Here is a 12660-nt window from a genome sequence, read left to right as displayed (position 1 = left end):
GAGTACAAACGCAAATACTGTTTTAATGATTGATTAACTCGCTCGGTCTGCCCGTTGGATTGGGGATGGTAGCCGGATGTTAAAGACAATTTCATCTTTAATGAGGCACAAAAAGACTTCCAGAATTGTGCAATGAATTGTGGACCCCGATCAGAAACAATATCAGTGGGCAACCCATGAAGTCTGAAAACATGGCGGAGAAACAAAACTGCCAATCCCTGGGCAGATGGCACTCGGGGAAGAGCAATGAAATGGGCCATCTTGCTAAAACGGTCCACTACCACCCATATGACTCGGAATCCGGCTGACAGAGGGAGGTCTACCACAAAATCCATGGAAATATGAGACCATGGCCTGAGAGGAACATTTAAGGGCATAAGTTGCCCGATAGGCAAGGAACGGGGAACCTTATGCTGTGCACAGACCTGACAAGAAAAAACAAACTCCTTAATGTCTTTAGAAAGACCAGGCCACCATACTGAGCGGGAGACTAATTCCAAAGTCTTAGAGATCCCCGGATGCCCGGCAACTTTGCTATCATGAAACTCAGTCAAAACAGTAGCTCTCAAAAACTCAGGGACGTAAAGACGACCAGCAGGAGTATTTCCAGGAGCTTGATGTTGAAGCTGCTTTAACTGGGTAAATAAATCTTGTGTGAGGCCTGGCCAAATGACTGAAGACGGAAGTATGGGAGTAACAGGACTGTTATTATGAACTGGAAGAAAACTGCGTGACAGGGCATCCGCCTTGGTATTCTTGGAACCTGGCCTAAAGGTGATAATAAACTTGAAACGAGTAAAAAATAAAGCCCAACGAGCCTGCCGGGCATTCAGCCGCTTAGCTGATTCGATGTACTGAAGATTTTTGTGGTCAGTCAATACTGAAATGGTATGTGTTGCTCCCTCAAGCCAATGCCTCCACTCCTCGAAAGCCCATTTAATAGCCAGTAACTCCCGGTTACCAACATCGTAGTTGGATTCAGCGGATGAGAATTTCCTGGACATAAAGGCACAAGGATGTAGTTCTAGAGAGTCCGGATCCTTCTGAGATAGGATAGCCCCCACTCCAACCTCCGAGGCATCAACCTCAACAATGAAGGGCAATTCAGGGTTGGGATGTCTGAGGACTGGGGCTGAGACAAAAGCTTGTTTCAAGGCCTGAAAGGATAACTCAGCTTCACGTGACCAGTTGGTAGGATCCGCTCCCTTCTTAGTCAGTGCCACAATGGGAGCAACCAGGTCGGAAAAAGCATGAATAAATCTTCTATAATAATTCGCAAACCCTAAAAAGCGCTGAATTGCTTTTAAGTTGGTGGGTTGCGCCCAACTAAGGATGGCTTGGAGCTTCTTAGGTTCCATACAGAATCCCCGAGGGGAAATAATGTACCCTAAAAAGGATACCTCCGTGACATGAAACTCACACTTCTCCAGCTTGGCATATAGGTGATTTTCACGTAATTTTTGAAGAACCTGACGCACCTGGGTAACATGTTGTTCAATAGAGTCAGAATAGATCAGGATGTCGTCTAAGTAAACGACCACGAATCTTCCTAGAAAATCACGGAGCACATCGTTAATGAGATCCTGGAAAACTGCCGGAGCGTTAGACAAGCCGAACGGCATCACCAGATACTCGTAGTGACCCGACTGAGTACTGAACGCCGTCTTCCATTCATCTCCCGACTTGATTCGGATGAGGTTATACGCTCCCCTCAGGTCAATTTTAGAAGAAATCACAGCCGAACGCAGCTGATCAAAGAGGACAGAAATCAGCGGCAGAGGGTAAGTATTTTTAACTGAGATCTTATTCAGGGCTCTAAAGTCAATGCAAGGTCTGAGTGATCCATCTTTCTTCTCCACAAAGAAGAAGCCTGCACTTAAAGGGGATTTAGATGGCCTGATAAATCCTTTCCCTAGGCTCTCCTTAGCATACTCATTCATGGCCGCAGTTTCTGGCCCGGACAATGCATATAACCTTCCCTTTGGCAATGTGGCACCAGGAATTAGCTCAATAGCACAATCATAAGGCCGATGGGGAGGCAGAATGTCCGCATTGCCCTTGGAAAATACATCAACAAAGTCCTGGTATTCCACGGGAATGGGTTCGGGAATGGCAGCAGCTATTCTGACGGGAAATGTTATACATTCCTTATTACAGATGGTACCCCATTGTGAGATCTCCCCCGACTGCCAATCAATGATGGGATTATGAAAGGCCAGCCAAGGGTGACCCAGAACCACTGGAACTGCTGGGCAATGGGTAAGGAAAAACTCAATTTTTTCGGAATGAAGAGCTCCTACCGTAAGTAGTACAGGGGGTGTACAGAGGGAAATAACCCCATTGGACAAGGGACTCCCATCTAAACCATGCATGGTGATACACCTACCCAAAGCTAACTGAGGAATACCCAAGGCCTTGGCCCACGTTAAGTCCATAAAGTTCCCTGCAGCTCCACTGTCAACAAAAGCTGACACCGAAGAACTGAGGCTGCCAAAGGAAACTTTAGCTGGGACTAAAAGGGAGTTATTCGAGGAGATAAGCTGCAGACCAAAGTGAACCCCCTCACAATTCACTTGGTCGAGGCGTTTCCCGACTTATTCGGACAATTACGGGCAAAATGTCCCTTACCCCCACAGTACAAACAAAGACCAGAGTTTTGCCTTCTGGCTCTTTCTTCTGGAGACAGCCGGGAGAGGCCCATCTGCATGGGCTCCTCTATGTCCTTAGGAATGGAAAATACACATGGAGTAGACCTGACAGGTGCTCCTTTTTCAGCCCTCCGCTCTCTGAGACGACGATCAATCTTAATAGAAAGCTCCATGAGTTTATCGAGAGTCTCAGGAGCGGGATACTGAAGGAGACTGTCTTTTATAGACTCAGATAAGCCGAGGCGAAACTGACTGCGCAGGGCTGGGTCATTCCAGCCACAGTCATCCTCTGCAGGATTTCTACCCTGTCTGAGAGCGCGTAACTGACTCTCAGCGGATGCCTCTCTATCAGGGTCATCATACAAAAGCCCTAAAGACCCCAGAAAGGCGTCTACTGACAACAATGCCGGATCCTCTGCTTTTAAACCAAAAGCCCATGTCTGAGGATCCCCCTGGAGCAAAGAAATAATAATTCCGACCCGCTGAGATTCAGTACCTGAGAAGATTGGTCTTAAACGAAAATAAAGTTTACAGGACTCTTTAAAATTAAAAAACTCCTTCCTATCACCAGAAAAGCGGTCAGGCAAGTGCATTTTTGGTTCAGGGACTACCCTCGGGGAAGTTCGTAAAAGATCTTCCTGCGACTTCACCCGAAGGGAAAGATCCTGAACCATCTGAGTAAGTTCTTGAATCTGGCTAACTAGGAGCTGGCCAGGATTTGGCCCTAAACCAGTGGGATTCATGAGGCCGATAAATCTTACAAAACTGAATAAGGAAAAAATCAAACCCTGTTTAATTTTAAGTTTGGGTGTGGCCGGTAATAATGTTATGATTCCAGCACTCTGGTCTGAGGAGGTCCTATTGCAAGGACCGGAGCACTGGAACGTAATGCTGGGGAAGGAAGCGGGAATAGAAAGTAGCCCCTGGCGCCCTAACTCCGTTGTCTCGCCCGTGCTGTCAGAAATCCCCTGCGAGACTATGGTTGCTTGAGCCCATGGCAGCCGCGTTTGAAGGGCGGATTATGTCTGCCCAACTCCGATGCCCCCTCAGGTCTTAATGGGAGACAAAGGGAAATCCGAGACAGGGTCATAACAAGGGGCCCTCTGACTAAACAACCAGGCCAGGGGCTACAAGCTAACTGACAAAAGCTGAGGTATGTGCGGAAACCCGCCAGGGAAAAGGACAACCAAAATCCACTAGTCCGTTACTCCTACCCAGCACCGCTGGATACCAGAGTGGATCTGTGGGAGCGGAATCCTCCGCAAAAGCTCCGAAACACAAATAATAAATAATAAATGATAAAGCGGCCAAGCCGCAACACACGGCTACGCCGTGACTCACGAACACCACTGGATGTTCAAAGGTGCTCAGTCAGGACTCCAGGAACAGATGACGACTTCCGAGTACAGGACAACTGAGAACAGGAACGACCGGATACAGCAGGACTGGAAACACTCTCAGCAAACAGATACAGCATGCAAGAAGCTATTACCGGCGTCTGTGAGAAGCCCAGGAAGTGTATTTAACAGGGAGTCCTCCAATCAGCTGTTTAGATTAGATGGATTGGATTAGATTAGCTGATTGGATTAGATGCCATACAGCTGCCTAGCTGCATGGCCAGGAAACAGGTGTCCTATTAATTAAAATGGACCCAGCAACGGGGAACGCGGTCCGTCAGTGGCGTCCCCGTTGCTAGGGTCCGTGCGGCTCCGTGCGCCCGGCGTCTAGCGTTGCCAGGGAGCCGGCGGCTGTACGCGCACGGCGTCCCTGGTTGCTAGGCGCCGGGCCGCACCGACGAGCGGACCCCGGCGCCTAACACAAGACAACTCCAGTATCCCGGTCTTTGAAACTGGAAAATAGGGTAAATAGTAAACAAGGGCAAAAGAACACAGATCTTGTGGAATAAGTGTTATGGACAGATAAGGTTTAAGTGTTTGGCTCAAAGATGAAAATATATGTAAAGTAAATAAAAGGATTCCGGAGGAGTGCTGGACTGTCGGATGTCTACTGTCAAGCATTGTAGAGGAAATGTAATGGTATTGGGCTGTTCTGGTGCTGGAGACCTGGGATGTTTACAGAGAATGCAAAGAATAATGAACCTGAAAGCTGCCAGGTTACAATTTGTAAGTAAATATAAGAACCATATGGCCCTTCTAGTCTACCCTTTAGGATTAGAGTATTAGGGTTAGGTTAGGGGTTTGGGTTAGGGTATTAGGGTTAGCTTACTGGATCAGGGATAGGATATTAGAGTTGGTTTAGTGGTTGGGTTAAGGTGTTAGGGTTAGGTGGTATGATTAGGGAGAGGTTAGGGTCGGTCATATTGTGATTACTACAGTGCTCAGAAATATAAATAAAATAGCAACAAGTACTGTAGTTGCTTTGTCAGTCTGATATTGAAATCAGAGTTGACTGCTCAACTACCTTCTCCAGCCCCCAGGTGAACTGTCCTGGAGACACCCCGACTCCTCCCTCTCCGTCATGTTTTCGTTTGTTGAGACTATTGCAATAATCAATGCAGGAGATAACGAGAGCATGGATTAGAGTTTTTGTGGTGTCTTGTGTAATGTATGGTCGTATTTTGCATATGTTTTTTAAGGTGCATACACACTGGGCGTTTTTCACCCGGCCCAGCGATGTTCATGGGGGTGATTCACTTTCCACAGTAGGAGACTGTGGAAAGTGGTTCATTCGGCCGGTAAAACAGGTCGACGGACGGCGGCGGTCAGCGATGATGCAGGAGGCGGCTGCGGGGCGGGAGCGGGTGTGCCAATGGCGTTAGAATGCCGTTGGCGGGGCGCAGCCCGGACAACAGAGGTATGTCCGGACCTCTGTGGGGGGCGAGCCGTGGCGACTGCATGACGTCACACGCAGCCGTTGCGACCCAGGATACGGCGAGTAGCGGCCTGCCAGCGCGCAGGAGCTACGCTGGCAGGGAGCTACTCATCAGGTACAAAAACATCGCTGCCGTGCAATGCTTTTGTATCTGTGCGCCACGGGAGGGGGGGAGGTTGGGGCCGGCCTGACATGTGGGGCGGACTAGTCCTGTGCTGGGCGTCCCCCCACATGTCAGAGTAAGGAATCATATGGGATCTGGTCTCTAGGTCGACAGTAACTAGGTCGACAATGTTTAGGTCGACCACTATTGGTCGACAGTAACTAGGTCGACAGGGTGTCAAGGTCGACAGGGTCTCTAGGTCGACATGTTCTAGGTCAACAGGTCAAAAGGTCGACATGAGTTTTTCACATTTCTTTTCTTGAACTTTTTCATACTTAACGATCCACGCGGTCTACGATTGGGAATAGTAACCTGTGCCGAGCGCAGCGGTAGCGGCATGAGGCACCTTGCGAGAGAACATGGTGCACTAAATGGGGTTCCCGGTCTCTGTACGGAGAAAACAACACCAAAAAAAACATTTAAAACTCCTGTTAACCTTTTGACCTGTCGACCTAGAGACCCTGTCGACCTAGCATCCCTGTCGACCAATAGTAGTTGACCCAAATCTGGTCGACCTAGACACTGTCGGCCCTATGAACCACATCCGATCGTAGATGTGCTAAATTTAGCACATCTACAATCAGATCTGAATCACCGCCATTTTGTACTTGTGATTCAGATTGATAAACAAAACAATTTCAAACCTTATTAAATTGTGAGTGTGGGGAGGAGTCTCACCAGGTAACAGTAGTGGGTGGCTGTCCTAACATTGGCCCTCATTCCGAGTTGTTCGCTCGCTAGCTGCTTTTAGCAGCAGTGCACACGCTAGGCTGCCGCCCTCTGGGAGTGTATCTTAGCTTAGCAGAATTGTGAACGAAAGATTCGCAAAATAGCAAAAATAAATTTCTTTGCAGTTTCTGAGTAGCTCCAGACCTACTCACAAATAGCGATCAGTTCAGGCCGTTTCGTTCCTGGTGTGACGTCACACACACGCCCAGCGTCCGGCCAACCACTCCCCCGTTTCTCCAGCCACTCCCGCGTTTTTCCCTGACACGCCTGCGTTTTTCCGCACACTCCCAGAAAACGGTCAGTTTCCGCCCAGAAACACCCACTTCCTGTCAATCAAACTACGATCACTTCAACGATTAAAAATCTTCGTTCTGCCATGAGTAAATCTACTAAGTTCTTAGTAAAATTACTAAGCGCATGCGCACTGCGTACCATGCACATGCGCATTTTTACCTTAATCGCTCCGTAGCGAAAATCGGCAACGAGCGAACAACTCGGAATGACCACCATTATCATTGAAAATTATGTCTCAAAAGTGTTTTTAATGACAATGCTTAAATCATTAGTGTGGCATCTATATCAAGTCGCAGCCATCTGTTCGCATTACTTAATTGACATTTCCATTTGGAAGACTGCGGAATAAACATTTACATTTGAGTTTTAAAGAAGAAAACAACAGGTATTGGTATTAATTTGTATTTCTATTTAATTATGTTTTTACTGTATGTTGAAAATATGAGACACTATAGGGGACATTTACTAAGCAGTGATAAGAGCGGAGAAGTGAGCCAGTGGAGAAGTTGACCATGGCAACCAATCAGCACTGAAGTACCATCTATAATTTGCATACTATAAAATGATACAGAGCTGCTGATTGGTTGATGGGGCCACTTTTCCACTGGCTCACTTCTCCGCTCTTATCACTGCTTAGTAAATGTCCTCCTAAGGCTGGGAACACACGTAGGGGCCAGGTACATGCTTGGCCGGGAGTAGGGTTCGTGTGCACACAGATGCTGTTCTGCGGGATGCCACAGGACAGGATCCGGTCAGTGACAAACAGGATTTCAACAGTGCGGATGTGCCTCACTTTGTTAATACATACATTGAAATACATGTGTTCACAATGAAATCCCGTCGTCCTGCCGTCTGGCCCAACCACAGCATGCTGCGGTCGTAGCCGCCGCCGGCGGGACTGCCGCACATGTGTGGGCGTCTGCATAGGTGCCCATGTGCAGTCTCCTTCCGGCCAAGCGTGTCCCGCTGAACAGGAACCGCTTGGCCGCTATGTGTGGCCCTACACTAAGGATAAGTTACCTTTACAGCTAAAACTGCTAATCCGCATCTCTGAGCTTCCAGGGGCTGCTGCTGCGGCCGCTACTGCTAGTAAAGCCCCTCCCTCTGCTGTACACATGTACATCTGAATGCTGTAGATCTGGAACACCCAGTCGCAACCATCGGACGCACCTTTGTGACTTGCACCAGTCCATTGCTAGGTGCACAATCTACGTCAGAGTTTTGCCTCCAATGTACATGATTAAGAATCTTATGAGCCCATTTATCAATGAGTGTTAGCTATTTAAAACTTGCTGCTTATGATAAATGGTGTTCTATCCAATCAGCTCCCAACTGTCATTTTTTAAACACATGACAGGTAAAAGCTGATTGGCTGGAGTACCATTTTTTTATATGCAATGGGCCCCAAAGTTCGCAACCACTCCTGTCACACTCCTGCGATACTTCCATTACATACCAAACGGAATATCTTGGTACGTCTGTTAAGCCACCTGCCAGTTACCGCCTGGGATCGCCCAATACATTCCAGAGTCAGTGCGGCACAGTTGGTCTTATCATTTTGTACACAGACGCCGTGAGACGTGACTTTTCAGAGTGGGACTGAGAATCAGCCCCTAAATGCGCTATCGTGGTCCTTGATTATACACACTTGCTACTTATTATGTAAACCTGCACAAATACTTTTGATGTACAGATTGAGATGTGTCCGACTGAGCATACTCGTATAAATGCGTCTTTTCCTGCGCACATGCGCCAAAGCATCCCTTTCTGTTGATGTGCCTTAGGATACACAAGCCCATACACTAATTAGTTGTCAAATGCTGTAAACTTTCTATTGGCCGATGTCGGACTGCATGACATCATTACACGATAACCTTACCAACTAAGGGGGATATTCAATTTGGCCCGAAGAGACATCGGGAGTAAAATCCCCCGATGTTTCTTCGGGTGCTGCGGTCGGGCTATTTAATTTGCTCGGCCGGTAAAACCTGCTTTTTCATCTGTAAACACACAGGTTCAGTGAAACCTGTGTGTTTTCGGGTGAAATAGCCCCGTTTTTGGATGAAAACGGGGCTGTTACCTCGATAAGCCGCGGCACACACCGGCTTATCGGGGCCAATTAAATAGCCCCCGGCGCCGATAATTATCACCCGGCACACTCGGGACAAATTGAATAACCCCCTAAATATGAACTAACAACTTATCTAAAAATAACGCACAGACCACTGAAATGCCATTAAAATTGGTCAACCGTTATTTATTTATAACACTAAAACTAAGTATGGTGGCAATAAGAAAGAACGGCCGGATCATCAGTGACATTACGACTTATTGCCGCTACGCATGTCCACGACATGACTTTATTTATCTCATTGGCTACGCCAATAAATGCTGAGTCTCCAACTCTCTCCCCAATACACCATAATAGGGCCGGACAGACAGCCAAGCCCAATGACCCCCGGTAAGGAGGGCCAGAGTATACAATGTATTGGGCAAAGAGCGCACCCAAAAAACAGCGGCACAATAGCCACTGTAACTGCCGTTCTTTCCCACCACCTATATAGGCTGACAAACCCCAACCGGCAAAGAGAAAGAAAAAACGGGTGAGGAAAAAAGGTGACTCGGGGAGGGAGGGTGGGAAAATCCGGAGAGAAAGAGGCAGATGAAACTCCTGCCTCACACAAAATGTCCGCTAGCTCCTCCCTAACACTCCCACTATTCTAATTAAAATCCTGACCCCCAAACCTATTAACTGTTTAATAACCTCACCAAACTGTGCAAGGCTCATACAATCCTACAGCCTTGAAGTTTACGATCGCTTGCGCTTATTTGCACTCGCTCTTCATTTCAGTTTGTTTTCTTTCACACACAAAAGGCACATGACATAACCACAAAAGAAACACAATACATCACATATCCTGTACCGCCGTACAGGGAAAGTGCACACGATACGCATGAAATAGCAAATGCTTGTTCTGTGGCGGGGGTTCTGTTACATACAGTACCTGGGCTGCTGTTTGCCCTTTGATGTCAGGTTTTGCTTATGTTTCATGTTGTGTTAAATTGTAATCTTACCCATCAAGGGCTTAGCTTGTGCGGAAATCTTCCTCTCTCCTCAGCGTGGGATTTTTCCTTGACTTGCCTAGGAGGCATGACTGGGAGTAAAGAGTTGGAGTCAGTTGAACCATTACCGCTTTATTATGTCTCAAGACAATATATTACAGTGTTTTCTTTACTTTTTACTTGTCTGAGACGCAGAAACCTTGTCGGCTTTGTTCGGATAAGTCTTCAAAAGACGGAAGATTTGCTCCTTTCTCAGAGTAAGCAGTGTAGAGAAATCTCTTGGTATGATGACTGCAAAGAGCACCTGAAGCGCAAGATCACGTGTTGGAATCATTTTTAAACAAAGTGATTTAAAAAGTGGTCTTCAAAAAAGTCATCAGCTTGTCTGTAGTGTCCTTTGTATCATGGGCTGGATGGTCTATAAAAAAGTCTGTTTGGCTTGAGCTGGTTATCTATATATATGATTTGTCTATAAATTAGACAGTTTGTGCAGAAGGGATAAAAGGGACATGAAAAGTTTGGCACATCTGGATACGGTTAAGATACCGTCTGTCGGGATCCCAGCAGTCGGAATACTGATGCCGGAATCCCGGCACCCATCAGAATGCCGATGTCAGAATCCCAACAGGGTCAGGAGATTGAAGCTGTAATCCCGACAGCCTGCATCCCGACCGTAAGAATAGCAGGCCGGATAGGGCCGCGGGGAGGGAGGTTAGGTTTAAGTGCCACCTGGGAAGGGGGTTAGGCTGTATAGGGTTACACTGCAGGGAGGGGGCATTAGGGCTAGGCACCACTGCATGGAGGTTAGGTTTAGGCACTAAGGGCGGAGGGTTAGGGTTAGGCTGCAGGGAGGGGGAGGTTAGCTTTAGGCACCACCTTGGGGAGGTTAGGATTAAGCACTAAGGGGAGACGTTAGGGATAGGCTGTGGGAAGGCAGGGTCAGCGGGTAGGGGAGAGGGGATAGCATACTTACCTCACCCCTGCCAGGATTTTAAAGATCCGGATGCCAGTGTTGGTACTGTAACCAAGCACATCTAGGGATTCACAATCACCAAGGTAAAGAGCTGTAATAATACAAGTGTAATTTATTGTACTATATAATTATATATATATATATATATATATATATATATATATAGTGTGTGTGTGTGTGTGTGTGTGTGTGCGCATGTGTGCGCGCGCGTGTGTGTGTGTGTGTGTGTGTGTATTATTATTATTATTATCCTTTATTTATATGGCGCCACAAGGGATCCGCAGCGCCCATTACACAGTACATAATAAAATGAGCAAGCAAGAAAACAGCACTTACAGTTCAAGACAATATAGGACAGGTATAGAAAACCCGGGGTTAGGTGCCATCAAAGGGAGTATGGAGTATAAGATAGTGTAAGTAAGAAAAGGCACATGAGGACTGAAGTCCCTGCTCTTGTGAGCTTACAATCTAAAAGGTGAGGGGCTAACAGACCGGAGTGACACAGAAGGGGTAGACAGTGAGCGTAGACAAGAGGGTTAGGATGAGATTTGGCTGGGTTTGGTGAAGAAGTGGGTCTTGAGAGCCCATTTGAAGTTTTGTAGAGAGATGGAGAGTCGGATGGGGAGAGGTAGAGAATTCCAGAGATAGGGAGCAGCACGTGCAAAATCTTGTAGGTAGGAGTGGGAGGAGGTAATCCATTGGCAGGAGAGACGGCGTGCATTAGCAGAGCGAAGAGGATGGGTGGGAATGTAAAGAGAGATAAGGTCAGAGATGTAAGAGGGAGAAGAGTGGGTGAGTGCTTTGTAGGTGAGTGTGAGAAGCTTGAATTGGATTCTGAATGGGAAGGGAAGCCAGTGAAGGTCCTGCAAGAGAGGGGATGTGGATGTAGTACATTTGGTGAGGAAGATGAGACGGTCCGCAGCATTGAGGACAGATTGGAGTGGAGAGAGGCATTTTTTAGGGAGGCCAGATAGGAGAAGATTGCAGTAGTAAAATTTGAAGATGACCAGTTAGTGGATGAGGGTCTTAGTAGCGTCCTGGGTGAGAAAGGGTCTGATCCTGGAGATGTTTTTGAGATGGGAATGGCAGGTTTGTGAGAGGTACTCAATGTGTGGTTTGCAGGAGAGGGAGGAGTCAAGGATTACTCCAAGACATCACACTTGGGGGCTATAAGAGATAGTAGTGCCATCAATGGATAATGAAATTGTGGGAGGTGAGGTTATGCGGGAGGGAGGGAGGATGATCAGCTCAGTCTTAGACATGTTAAGTTTAAGAAAGTGCTTGGACATCCAGGAGGAGATAGCAGAAAGACAGTTGGAGATACGAGTGAGGAGAGCAGGGGAGAGGTAAGGGAAGAAAAGGTAGATTTGAGTATCGTCAGCGTAGAGATGATATTTAAAGTCAAAAGAGCTAATGAGCTCACCTAATGAGGATGTGTAAAGAGAGAAAAGGAGAGGCCCAAGAACAGAACCTTGGGGGACACCTACTGGTAGTGGAAGTTGGGTGGAGGTGGAGTTATGAGAGGAGACAGAGAAGGAACGGTCAGAAAGGTAGGAGGACAGCCAGGAGAGAGCAGTATCACGCAAACCAAAGGAATAAAGGATTTGCAGGAGGAGAGGGTGGTCTACAGTGTCAAAAGCAGCAGAGAGGTCAAGGAGAATAAGCAGAGAGTAGTGGCCCCTGGATTTAGCAGCAAGGAGATCATTGCAGACTTTCGTGAGGGTAGTTTCAGTGGAGTGCTGCGGATGGAAACCAGACTGGAAAGGGTCAAGCAGTGAGTGAGAAGAAAGAAAGACAGTGAGGTGGTTGTAGACAATATGCTCAAGGAGTTTGGAGGCAAAAGGGAGAAGAGAGATGGGTCAGTAGTTGGAGAGATTGGTTGGATCAAGGGTAGTTTTTTTAAGAATAGGGGAGACAAGTGCATGCTTGAAGGCAGAGGGGACAGTGCCTGATGAGAG

The sequence above is a fragment of the Pseudophryne corroboree genome, chromosome 2 (assembly GCF_028390025.1).
Source record: "Pseudophryne corroboree isolate aPseCor3 chromosome 2, aPseCor3.hap2, whole genome shotgun sequence".
Taxonomy (NCBI): domain Eukaryota; kingdom Metazoa; phylum Chordata; class Amphibia; order Anura; family Myobatrachidae; genus Pseudophryne; species Pseudophryne corroboree.
The sequence above is the reverse complement of the archived record's forward strand: the minus strand, read 5'-3'. Positions refer to the sequence as shown.